Source organism: Ornithodoros turicata, chromosome 1 (assembly GCF_037126465.1).
Source record: "Ornithodoros turicata isolate Travis chromosome 1, ASM3712646v1, whole genome shotgun sequence".
Taxonomy (NCBI): domain Eukaryota; kingdom Metazoa; phylum Arthropoda; class Arachnida; order Ixodida; family Argasidae; genus Ornithodoros; species Ornithodoros turicata.
This window is the reverse complement of record NC_088201.1, coordinates 142150264-142162874: the sequence shown is the minus strand read 5'-3', so window position 1 is coordinate 142162874 and position 12611 is coordinate 142150264. Positions and strand designations below refer to the sequence as shown.

Here is a 12611-nt window from a genome sequence, read left to right as displayed (position 1 = left end):
CTATCGCTGTCCACGTCGGTGAGGTACAGCCAAGTTATGTCTGTAGCGCGACTCAGTGCCACAAGCTTTTGGGGATTTCTCTTGGCATAGGAGTACACAACTTTTTCATACGTGTCCCCTGCGATTTGTGAACGGTGATGGCACTCGTCTGCACAACTGGTAGCTCCCATCTCCTCAGCGATCTCCTCGTCTTGTCTATAACGCAGGTTGCTTTGCGCCTTTCGATAGGTATACAGTTCTGCTAAATGTCTCTGTTGAGCGCCCGTAACTGTCGCGATTTTGTGGCTGCCAGGGTTCCTGTCACATGTTTGGAGCCATGAAACCCGACGAGTTCCGGCTTCCCAAACGTGCCTTCCGTCTTCGCTTTGCTCCACAAACCTATTAATTTTCGCAATACGGCTTCCTCGCTGCTTTTCTCCTCACGCATTCCGGTATCACTCTAAAAATAGTGACAGTTTCGTGACGCGTTGCAAGCGTGACATTCGGACGCTTTTTGTTGCTTTTTTGCTTTTTGAAGCATGTGTCATGAGAGCCCTCACAGCAAGTATCACGAGCAAGGTCACACACTCAAAAAACACAGCTTCACCGCATAGGACGCCCAAGGCATGATGCAATTAACACACTGTTGCCCAATAAACCATTTACATCCCAGCGACATCCATGTAACATCCTGAGCGTGACATTTGGATATCCCAGGGACGTTCGCACAGAGCCTATAGACGTCGTATGTACGTACGTCCAGTGGATAGCCATTTGTCCCACTTTTTCCACATCCACGGGGCGTCCCACTAACTCAACTAATGGACATTCGGACATTCAGAGGACATTGGCGCCACCTTCCGATCCGTAGGCAGGGACACATATTTTGAAACATTTTGCGAGGGTTGGGGGGGGGGGGGGCTGGTATCGGCACCATTAGCGCACCCGTAACTATAGAGAGTCGCCACTACATAACTATGTCGTTCCCTGTTTCCCCTCTGTGCCCGTTTCTGGCGTTTCCCACAACGGACACAGAGCGCAGCGGCTTAAATACAGCAAACAGAGAAACGGAAAAGCTCACAGTCCAAAAAGCTTCGAAAGGTACTAGCATTCCCTTTCCAAGAGAAAACAAATACTATATATTGCTTGTCGCGCGAACTTCCGCGGGTACTGCTCGCCTTCGAAACAAAATGGAGGGTGAGCTGTCTAAGTATAATTCGATTATGCACAAAAACATTCAAGTGAGGGGTTGCGTGGTGTGTATTAACTCTGCAACAAAGTAACGCCTGTGTTTCTTACTACTCTCGGTCTGAGACACTCGGTAGGTTCATCGAAAGTCAAATTTGAGAGTGCCACATAATTCCGCATCTCTGCCTCTTTCGCAAGAAGTGCTCAATGTAACATAGACGGTCAGTTTTAGGAGGAGCAAAATCTTGCGATCTTGCACAACACTGCCCTTTGGTTCTGAGAGACGTCATTCGGCCCTTGTTTGCACGTACTTTTTGGTTCGTGATGCGATCACCTCAGCATATCCCAATCTCGATGTACTCGCTTTCGCTATGGGGTTTTCGCTTTGGGACGTACAGGGGATGTACAGAATTGGGTATCCCCAACAACTAAAATATTTTGAAGACACAAACTGGACGTCCATGTGACGTCCAGTTGTGGCATCTGCGACATAGTTTGGATCCAATCACGAATATCCATGGGACGTACATAGGATGTCTCGACGTCTTGGACGTTTGCGACACATTTTGGACGTCTCCAGGATATTCGTGGTTTACTGAGTGATTAGCTAAAAATGGGAGGCGCACGCATTTTTGGGACACTTATGTAATTATATAAAGTGTCCCGAAAAGGCTCATCCTCCTGTTTTCAACAAATCAACAATGATGAAGGTATCAAACTGTACAATGTTGGCCGTCAGCGTGCTATGCGATGAAGTTCTGTCTTTAGAGTGCAGGTGGTCTCGTGGTCACGATGGTCCTGGTGGTGCAGCTGAAAGTGCTCGCCGTTGTCGGCCTCATAGTGGCTGTGCTGTCGGGTTTTTTTTTTGCGTTTTCCTCAGACGCTATGTCCGTACAGTTCCCTTAGAAGTCGGCCCAGGACGCACATTCGCCAAGGCGTCAGCTGTGACGTTACCCTCGTGGTCACGACATTGCCTATTTGTATAAAAGTTCAATCTGTTGTGTCACTTCCAATCTCAACAATCTTGTCAGTACATTGAGTACACGAGAACACAGGGGAACCAGGGGAACTCCGATTGAGCGTGAGACAGCTACTTAACTTTCATGCAAAAGGCCTCTCTGTATGTGGCTCTACATACTTTAGAGATGGGTGAAACATCCAATTGACACTGAAACCAGGAAGGCACGCTCAGATGCTAACGGGTCACATGATGGGAAAAAAATATTTTATTTCGGAATAGACACACTGCGACGTAATCGGTGGATGAATCCGTAGAACCCCCTAACATGTCAGTCGTTGCTAGAAATGCACCTTGAAATACAGGAATATCCTGAAGGGAAGAATGATAACTGAATAATGAACAAAAGAAGTTTCATTTGTGCTCGTGTTGGCGACTGACACGCTATTCCGGAACTTCCTAATAAGGGGGAGGGGGATATGTTTAATGCAATGTAAAAAACGAAAGAGAATGGAAAGGTTCCTAATAAGGGTCCTAAGCATAAGTGGTCAGTTATAACTAAGGACAAACGGAATGCAGAACGTAATGGGAAGAAACCGCGCAATGAAGTAAGAAGAAAAATAGGCTGCAAAGACTCCATTCCCGGAAGCTACTCAAAAACCTTTGAATTTTCCCCCATCGCTGTAGCTTGCCATTTCGTATGTCGAAGAATTTGGCGGGCACATTGGAATGTGCACTGTTGAGGGACGGTTATTACGTGGAATAATACGCGTCGCGTACGTGGTGCAGCGATTGTCTGCTTGGCAAAAATTTCACATGAATAAAGCTAGGTATTTCCTAATGTTTTCGGGAAAGCGAGGTGGCTTCCGAAAGTGTGCTCGCGTTCGTCAGTGGGGCAGAGATACAGAGACAACGCGGTACACTTGGCTCAAGTTTATCCTTCAGCTTTCCTGTGTTCACATGATTTCATTGCATTCGTCGTTCCGAAAAGAAGAGAAACCCCAAAGAACTTACCGATAAGTCCGTTCTTCACCGGAGGCTGCCCACATATTATGCACCATTCAGACGGGCACAAAAATGCGAGTGGTATGATCTGGTATACGACTTCCACACGCGTGGATCATACACACAGATTCCTCGAGGTGTTCCAATAACATCAACGTCTGAATCGTCCGAGTGTTCTCAAAAGCGAGTTAAATAAGCCATTTTAGCAGATGGAACAGGACGCCAGAAACCTTATGCGCGTTCCTCGCTTGAACTGGCCAAGACACTGACTGGCCATTGTTGGTAGCTGAACGGGAAAACACAGAGATCCGAAGAGTTCAAACAGCGAACATATCAAACCCTGTGCCAGAACGGCTGCAGCTGCGGCAAATCTCACAACTCATGTGTCACACGCCCTCCGAGGCTTGAGTCATCAGTTAAGACACCTCAACCCCCTCGCTGACAACCGTAAACACGTTTCCGGTAGCTCAATAGGAACTAAGTTCGCTCCGTGATACTTTTCAAATCCAAGCTTCAGCTCACCCAAAGGTGTCACACCAGTTTCATGTATCACTAAAGCGTCACCGCTTTTAGAGTCTACTTTCACCCTTCGCTTCGCTCCTGGTTCGCTCTGCCGGTTATAGCGCCGACGCCGCGCAACGTAAGAACTGGAGTTGGACTGCGCTCTAAAGTTACGTTTTATGCTCCGTCATCCCGGTGACCGGGGGTGTGATGGGACAGAGGCCTCTGGGCACAAAGAGTGTTACGATACCGGCGTGAGTAAACGCGCACAAATGAATTGCTACAACCACGCAAGATTATATGATGCATGGCGCTCGAAACTTGGCTGCCGTCAAAGCAGTGAAAACGCTCAGCGCGTTGTAGAGGGGTGCTAGTACTTGCACAAGGCAAAATAACAGTTCCAAAAAGACAAGGACACGGGTTAATAAGCAATGTAGGCAGGACGACTGCAGACTCGCAACGAAAACTTTCAGGCGTGCACGCTTATGTGATAAGCACTAGTGGATTACTTGCGGTAGAGTGAGCTCCAGAAAACCGGAATACAATAAACACGACTGCCGGTATTCACTAGTCCCACTGAGCCACTCGTTTAGTGACGTCTGGTTTAAGTTGATCACGTGAGTACTTCGTCCGCCAACCACGAACAACCACCCGCTGGTCTAACACGGCTGCCGTGAGGCCCATGGCGGCCTCCGTGGAGTTTATGTGCCCAGCGCATAGGCCGAATCTACGCTTCGCCGGAAATGTTTCGGCGAAACACAGGTAAGTTTTGACTTGTAAAGCTACTAGAGGCGTTCGTAATGCGATTGTTCTTGCACTGCAATCAACAGTTGCCCTCAACGTCTAATTTCGTTCGCCGTTCACACGACGTAAACCCGGCGTTCTAGCGATGGTCTAACTCCCATGTATTTGGACTGATTCAAACTAGGGGTGGGGGTGGTTTGAAGCTGGTCTACCGCGAAGCAGCTGTGAATGAGCCTTTCGAGAAACAACCCAAAAATAGTTTTTGCCGGACGCTGTTGCCTAGTTTTCAAGTCGAAATTGCTAATTAAACAAAAACGACGTTGTGAGGAACCCGTGAGCGAAGTAAGTTCAGTAATAATCCCGCCGCCTATAAAAAGTTAACGATCGATATGAAGTGGAATTTTGAAATCCGCTCTGGCTAATTTAGGACCAACATCGTCAAAGTTAGTGATGTCAACATTGACAGCTAGACACAAGTCACTTTCCGATCCATAGCTGACAGGAGGTCATGCACAAACAGCTGTTACCTCCAGCAACAAAAACGACGCTGATTATGCATGGTACTTTTAATACAACCCCTAGTGCCTCTGTTATACATCACTAGCAATAGTTCGTGCTGTACTGTTGCTGGTTCTGATTGATACATTTAACGACTTGCTGCACACTACAGTGATCGCCGGTACTTGTAAACGAGCTTTGTGTTCCTAGATTATTGTTAAATGTTTCCTGTTAAAAATGCATCCGTCATGTTTGTCTTCTAAACTAAACGGAGGTCACAAGAGGGAGGGGGAGGGGGTTCCATGGAATAGTTATAGCTCCATGTGCTGTACAGTTGTACAGCGGAGTATGGTACATGTTACCCAGCATGTGAAGGCACAAGTATCAAGCACGTAGCTCGCCTTTGAAATGCTATGAGTGACATTCCAAAATAGTAGCATTGAGAGGGTACCTGGAGTTATATGTTGGATGTCCCAGTGCATTAACAAGGTACAATATTTCAGATCTGACTCTGGAAAGGGCACCATATGGAGGAAGCTCTAGATGCCCTTAGAAGCTCGATTTGCTTGCCCGGAAAGATGCACCCCCATAGGAAAGCACTATTGTGTTCTGTCATTATGAAAGCACTAATGTTTTTTTTTTTTTTTTGGAAATCGCTATGAGCATGTTTCTTGGCACAGTTTTGTGCTGGTGAGATCTGGCTATGCTTATCGGCTTCAATGCAGGGTGCTGCTGTATATGTCGACTGGGAGAAATTTTGACAAAAAAAGCGTGTCGTTAGGATATCAGACTTGGTTATTCGATAAAAGTACAGGTCGAAATATCCCGCGGAGGCATACAAGGAAATATTGCGAGCAGTGTTTTGTGTCAACGAAGTTGTATGGACAAATGAGAGCCTTCACGGGGGCATATAAACACAACACTAGAGTGTCAAGCAGCCCATGTAGTCATGATGGCGATACCACTGTCAGGAGTGTGCAGATGCTGCGTGCAAAATTGTGAGCAGGTTTCACCTAGCCGGTTCAGGAGAAAATCCACAGAGAAGTGAAGGTCTCAAAATTTTATAAGGACGCACATGTAAGTACATGTGTAGCTAAAATGTGTGCTCTACTGCTTCCAGCACACCACACCAGAAGGGGAGGCCAAATATGCCAACAGCCAACATTTCTGCAATGATGATGTACCGTAATATTAGAAAATATTCAAGGTGACTGCTACTTGCTTTTATGCTCACATTTATCATCTGCTAACAGTACATGTGGCTTTATAGACTGCCACCACAAGAGACAAAACACAAGAACCCTGGCTGCAGACCTTATCAACGCAACATATTTCTGGGATGCGATTGCTGCCAACACAAGCCCATGACCATGATTCACACAGTGTTCTCCTTCATTATATGAGCAGCACTGTTTATGTCCAACACTTTGTTTCTTTTCTTCCAAATTATCTGTTATGGGCACAGCTGTGCCTGTACCTCATGCTTTCGAGTTGTTTCTTTGCATTAAATCAATAAAACTTGTTACGCATTTCCACAAGGATTATTATTATTAAGGATATCAACTATTAGTTGTGAAGGGCTGATGTTTGTCCCATGCCACATGCTATGGAAAAAACAAATATTTATTACACTGTGCGTGGAGACACAACTCCAATGCATTGATAGTGCAACAGAGCGGAATTCTATTGGCCAGTTTAGCATGAAAAGCAGAAGCACTAGCTGACACTCTTACTGGCACAGGAAGTACCAACACTGAACAGTTGAAATTACTGCTGTACATTGGACATGAAGAGTGATTGAAGACCGGAAATGCTATCTGTTACACATAACGAAAGGGAAACTGAACATGAGGAAACTGAAAAGGGAACTCGTGAAGGAAAGACATGTAGGGTGTGTCTGAGCCAGTGCAAAGAGAACCAGTAACAAAATTACCAGTAGCGTGAAATATATGTAGATCACAGGGACGTGTTGTTATTGGTAATGTTGTTTTTCCACCTCGTACTGCGTTGCACAAGTACATCGATCTGTCTGAAAAGCAGCTATGCTGGGGGCAGTCACCACGTGGCAGATTGACATTTGTATCGTCTGTGCTAAATCATGGGTATCATTATGATGTGACTGCAGATGTATGACAGATCACGTGATCTGAGAACACTGGCATGCTCATTTTTTGCAGGAGTTCCTGGCAAATCTCACATGCTATGCATCGTTGACAACTGTCATGACACTGATGTCATGACATGGTGGCGATACAGGTGTCAACGACACTCGAGCTTTACACTGGTGTGATCTGTGCACTTGTTGTGTAGTCTCATATGCTGCAAGGCAAATCTTAAAGGAGCATGGAAATGATCGGAATAAAATATGACGGGAGAAGTAGAAATTATGATTCTGAGCCCTGTGATACATATTCGCACAAAAAGTTTGAGCGTAGCGCGCAATCCCGGAGCGCGAGGGAGCTTTGAATCTCGCGGCAGAAATGCCCCCTCACTCGGCTGTCAGCCGCTGACGTCATGTGACCGCGCCGTCTTTTTCTTTATTTTTTGCGATTTCTCCGGCGCGCGCTGGCAAGCCGACCGGGAAGGAAGCGTTGTTGCTCATCGGACGCCGTGCGAAGGACAGGTGATGAATTGAACACTCTTTAGGCGACACGTCTGCTCTTCTCGACGAAACGTTTTATGGAGTTGGAGGCTAAGTTCCTCGAGCTTCGATTTCGCCACACGAATGTACCGGAGGCTGGTAAGTGATGCTGCTAAGTGTAAACGAACATTCGGATTGAAATATAGTGCTTCTTCTTGTTTACAAATGCATAGTCATGAAGACGCGGCGCAGTGACCAGTGTTTTCACTTGAAGATGTTGCCGCGATCATCATGACTTCTCCGTGTTGTGGTCAACACTATGGGCTGTGAACCGCATGGACACTGGCATCTCTGAGGCGAAAGAGCGGACCGATGAACGCATAGCTGTGTAACATTGCGCTTACCATATCTTAGTGATACCAGGAGCGTAACGTCTCCACAAACACTACAACATGAATACCAAAATAAAGTTAGTAAAGTTCATCTGCTAGCGATCTGTGGGAAACCCCAAAATACATGGTCAAATAATCATTTTCTTTTTTGAATGGTCATACGCAGAATACAACACTGGCACATGGAAAATCTCCAACTGACAGGAACGTATTTAGTCGTATCACATATATATATATGCTGCACACACAGGCACAATACTGTTCACTAATGAACGACACCTCAGCACAATCGGAACAGAAATCACAACCGCGTACGATCCACCTCAACCCGGGCCGTCACAGCAACACAGAGGCCTGGCTACACCTTTTACACTGCCCGCAGTCTTGTTTTATGCAAAACTTACGAGACAAATCATGTAAGAACGCAAGTGAATGTCAAACGCAAATAAATAGCTACAGCGTCTCAGTCGGTAAGTTGCCATGATTCCTGAGCTAGCAGACGATTCTGGCGGGGAGCGGACGCTTCCGGCAGCCAATGAAGTGCTCGGACGCCTGACGTCACCACACGCCAGACTCGGCTTGGGGGAGACTGTCGCCGCGGAGCGCATTCTTCCAAACTAATTTTCTCAGGAAATTCGCGCTTTTCGAAGGAAATATTTTCCGTAACAGTTTATGAAGGTAGTATGTTCATATCAAGCGGTGAAAAAATATATGTTCCAAATGATTTCCATGCTCCTTTAAGAATAGAAAAACACGTCCCTGTGTAATCAGGTCACAAGATTTATTATATACATCTGCATTCACATCCACATTGCAACCGTGCCTCTATTTATCATGAATGCCCAAATGCCTGTAATTTCGTTGTGTTGTGTCTGTCATCAATGTGTTCTAAATAGCTGAGTTCCAGCAATAAGTATAGAATACTAGAACTTGTACTAATACTGCATGAAGCAAACCAATGTCCACTTTTAATATGCACTTCGCTTCACTGTACTTTCAATTATGTTACAACTTCGTTCTCCTTACACCAGTACAGGTACGTGCTAAGTGCCCATGGTTCTTCCTTTTTGAGATGTCCTGTATATTACCTGATAGGAATAGGTACTCCCATTTCGCACTGGCTCACCTCTGCCTTGGCTCACACTCCACCCTTAAATGCACAGCAATGAATGAAGGATGAACGCAATATGGGCATACTACCGTCACAAAATCCTGATGTAATTAAGAGTGTTGTTATCAGCATCATTACAAATGATTCTAATATGTATCAACCTGTCACTCGAAAGCCCACAGGAAAGAGTGCCCAGACGCTGTTACAGTGCAAGACACCACGGCACTAATTTACATTTCAAAAGATTAAAGCTTCCTTCCTTCACATCATCACCAGCAGAATATGTGGCGCCTCAAGCATACTAGTTTTACTGCATAACCGACACAAAATGCCTGTGAGATATGTTACACCTTCTTATTTAGTTTGTTTCAGGAAAGCAGTTCTTCAATGCAATACGTGAAGAAAACTAATTGTTGTACAGATATGTGGCTGGAACGTGACTAACCCTCCTTAAATGCATGAGAAACTTCTCATTGTTAGAGTAGAAGTCATTGCTTCAGGAATATTGTGGTTGCTTGTGTGGAATTTTTCCTTTCTTTTAAAGAGGAGTTTCGCACTACCCTACCTCTGTTTCTTTTTGTAAGCCTGCCCCTCCCACTTTTTTTTTTGAATGCACCCTTATGGGTACGTAGTCCAATAAAGTGGAATGAAATAACTATATGCCATTCATGTGTGCCAACATAGATGTGTTTGCCCAAAATCTGTGGAACTGCTGTTGCTGTTGGGTGCTGTTAACTTGCAAACCATCTTCCACCTCATACATCGCCTATTAATTTCCAGAATACACCAGCTGAAGACATCGCATGTTCGTCACTGGCTATCGAAGTTAAGTGGTCAGCCATGCAAAGACATATGTTATTTTACTGCATATTAAGCAATGTCCCACATTTCTGCTCCCAGACTTTGTCCTTGATGATGCAGTACACCGCGTTCAGTACACTAATATACTATCTGGTTGTGTAGCTTTGTGCTGACACAGCTGAATGAATACGTCGGCTTTTGCAAAGTTACAACTACCAAAGTGTCTCAAAAGATAACAGAAAATGTGGAAGAAAGATATATAATCCTGTATTTCCCAAAAAATAATAGCAGCACATTGTAAGATGCATCTGATTTCAAGTTTCATTCTTTTCTTTATATGAGCTTATTTGGATTGCATTCATTTGTCCATTGCAGACCTCCACTTACTCTCCATTACATATCAATACAGAAAGCTAGCAGACAATGATCAGTGCTGCTGTTTGCTGTGACACCGATAATTCATGCTAGAATGAGCACCTCTATGTGTGCCTTGCATCGATATTCCAGGGTGTTGTTTCTCAAGAAATAGCACAATCTCTCAGCACACAGCTGTGCAGTTTATAACTGCATAACTACGCAGTGCACAAGTGCATGGGGCACATGCACAAAATTTTCAGAGCTTTACCATCTGTATTTCAGGTTGTCTGCAATACAGGACAGTGTAGAAAACTGGGAACAGTCATAGAACTATAGAATGACTGAAAAGCTAAAAAAGAAAATTCTCAAGAACGCTGCATAGAGCTGCTGATGTAATCATGCAATAACTTAATTTGCACAATTGCACAGTGGCAGTTCTCACAGCAGCCTTACCAAAGGAGAAGCAGAGGTCACACGGGCCTCTCATGTGATTTTACTGTCAAAGATGACGTATCTGTGTCAGAGTGAAGTGGTAACTACAACTGCACCACCATAGAAGTTCTTTCTGAACAAGAAGACTAAAGTAAAAGCCTCAGCTGGTATATTATACATGGCATCAGGTGTGGGGAGTTTTTAGGCATTGGTGCTGGTGATTGTTTGGCATGTAATGGTGCAATGACAATGGAAGTGAGATTGTTTAGAATGCCAGTATGAAGTCAAGAGAGGAGCTTATAAAGAATGAGCACAGAAAAATACATAAGTCCCTGATCATGCAGGTATGTAAAAGTATTTCCTCAATAATATATGACTCTGAACAAGCAAGCACAATACAAATAGCAGCACGGCCTTGCTTGTAGCTGATGTTGCAGTTGTTGTTGTATGTCTTTGCCTTTGTCCATTGTATGTTTGCTACACCCTTGAAACACCATTATTGAGACAAATAAGACCTTCTTTACAATATATTTGATACATTTTAACAGCAAAGAGAAGGTTGTTTGTGCTTTGTGTATGTGGTTTCAATAAACAACAAACTCTGAATGGCTCGGATCGATTGTAACGACACAAAGTGTGCCCCTTTATTTGTGCAGTTATGGCCTTTGTGATGTCAAGTGCGCTCAATATATGACTGTATGACAAGAGTGTACATTCCCATTATACTAAGTTCCAGCAAGTGACAGTCACAGCACAGCCAGTCTTTGTTAGCTGAACAGAATAAATCATTTTTTTGTGCTACATTATTATGGAACTGTATTGAACTTGTACTACACAAGTTTACTTGGTTATATTAAATATCCTAAACAGAATAAATCAATTCAGTGCTTGATGATTTGTATAAGATTGTTATATGCAGAGATACGCAGATAAAGGAGGTCACAATTCACTGGCGGAGACTGGCGACCCTGTTGGGATTACGGTGCCGTCAATCTTGTCACAGTCCCTGACCGGTACCCGCTACCAGACATTCTGCACTTCACCGCAACCCTTGACGGAGCAACCACCTTCTCTAACATACACCTTATCAGAGGCTATCATCAGATTCCCGTCCACGCGCCAGACATCCCGAAGACCGCCATCACAACACCTTTTGGGCTCCTTGAGTACGTCCGTATGCCATTCGGCCTCCGAAACGTCGCACAGACCTTCCAACCCTTCAATGATGAAGTGCTGCGCGGTCTTCACTTCGCTTTCGCCTAATTGGACGATAACCTAGTCGCGAGCCCATCCCCAGAAACACATCGCACACATCTTCGCCAACTCTTTGAGCGACTTCAGGAGTACGTCGTCTCCATCAACGCCGCGAATTGCGAGTGCAGTGTATCTTCCGTTACCTTCTGAGGCATCATCATCACACCGCAGGGAATGAAGCCCCTGCCTCCCAAAGTGCAAGTCATCCAGGACTATCCCACACCTGCCTCTCGCCGCCGACGGCAGTCATTCCTCGGTCTGGTGAACTTTTATCGACGATTTGTTCCCCGCTGTACTTCGCTGCTCCAACCGCTTTACGGCATTCTCGGCAGTCACACTTCAAGAGAAGCAGCCGCACCCAGTCTGACTTAAACACAGACAGCACAGGACACGTTTCACGCGGTCAAAAGGGCCTTAGCAGACGCTGTCCTACTTCACCACCCACGTCCCAACGCTGAAACGGCCTTGCTCGTTGACGCCTCCAACGCCGCTGTTGGTGCCGTCCTGCAGCAGAGACAAGATGGCCAGTGGAAACCCCTCGATTTTTTTCCAAGCGTCTATTACCAACTGAGGCCAAGTACAGCACGTTCGGACGCGAGCTTCTTGCTGCATACCTCTCTATGAAGCACTACCGCAATTTCTTGGAATGCCGCCCGATCGTTCTCTTCGCAGACCATACCACCGCTGCTCACATTTGCACTACCAGAAGCGTCATGCAATCACTCCCCCGTGGAAACGCGTCACGTGTCCTACATCCTGGAATTTACTGCAGGCGTACGTCACATTTCGGAAGAACAGAACGCAGTCGCT

At 45.4% G+C, this 12611-nt stretch overlaps 1 protein-coding gene across 2 annotated transcripts in view; it reads left to right on the top strand.

Moving 5' to 3' along the window:
* The window catches only part of LOC135370169 (uncharacterized), a 113666-nt gene that overhangs the window by 84327 nt on the left and 16728 nt on the right, over window positions 1-12611 (top strand). The window lies entirely within an intron of this gene.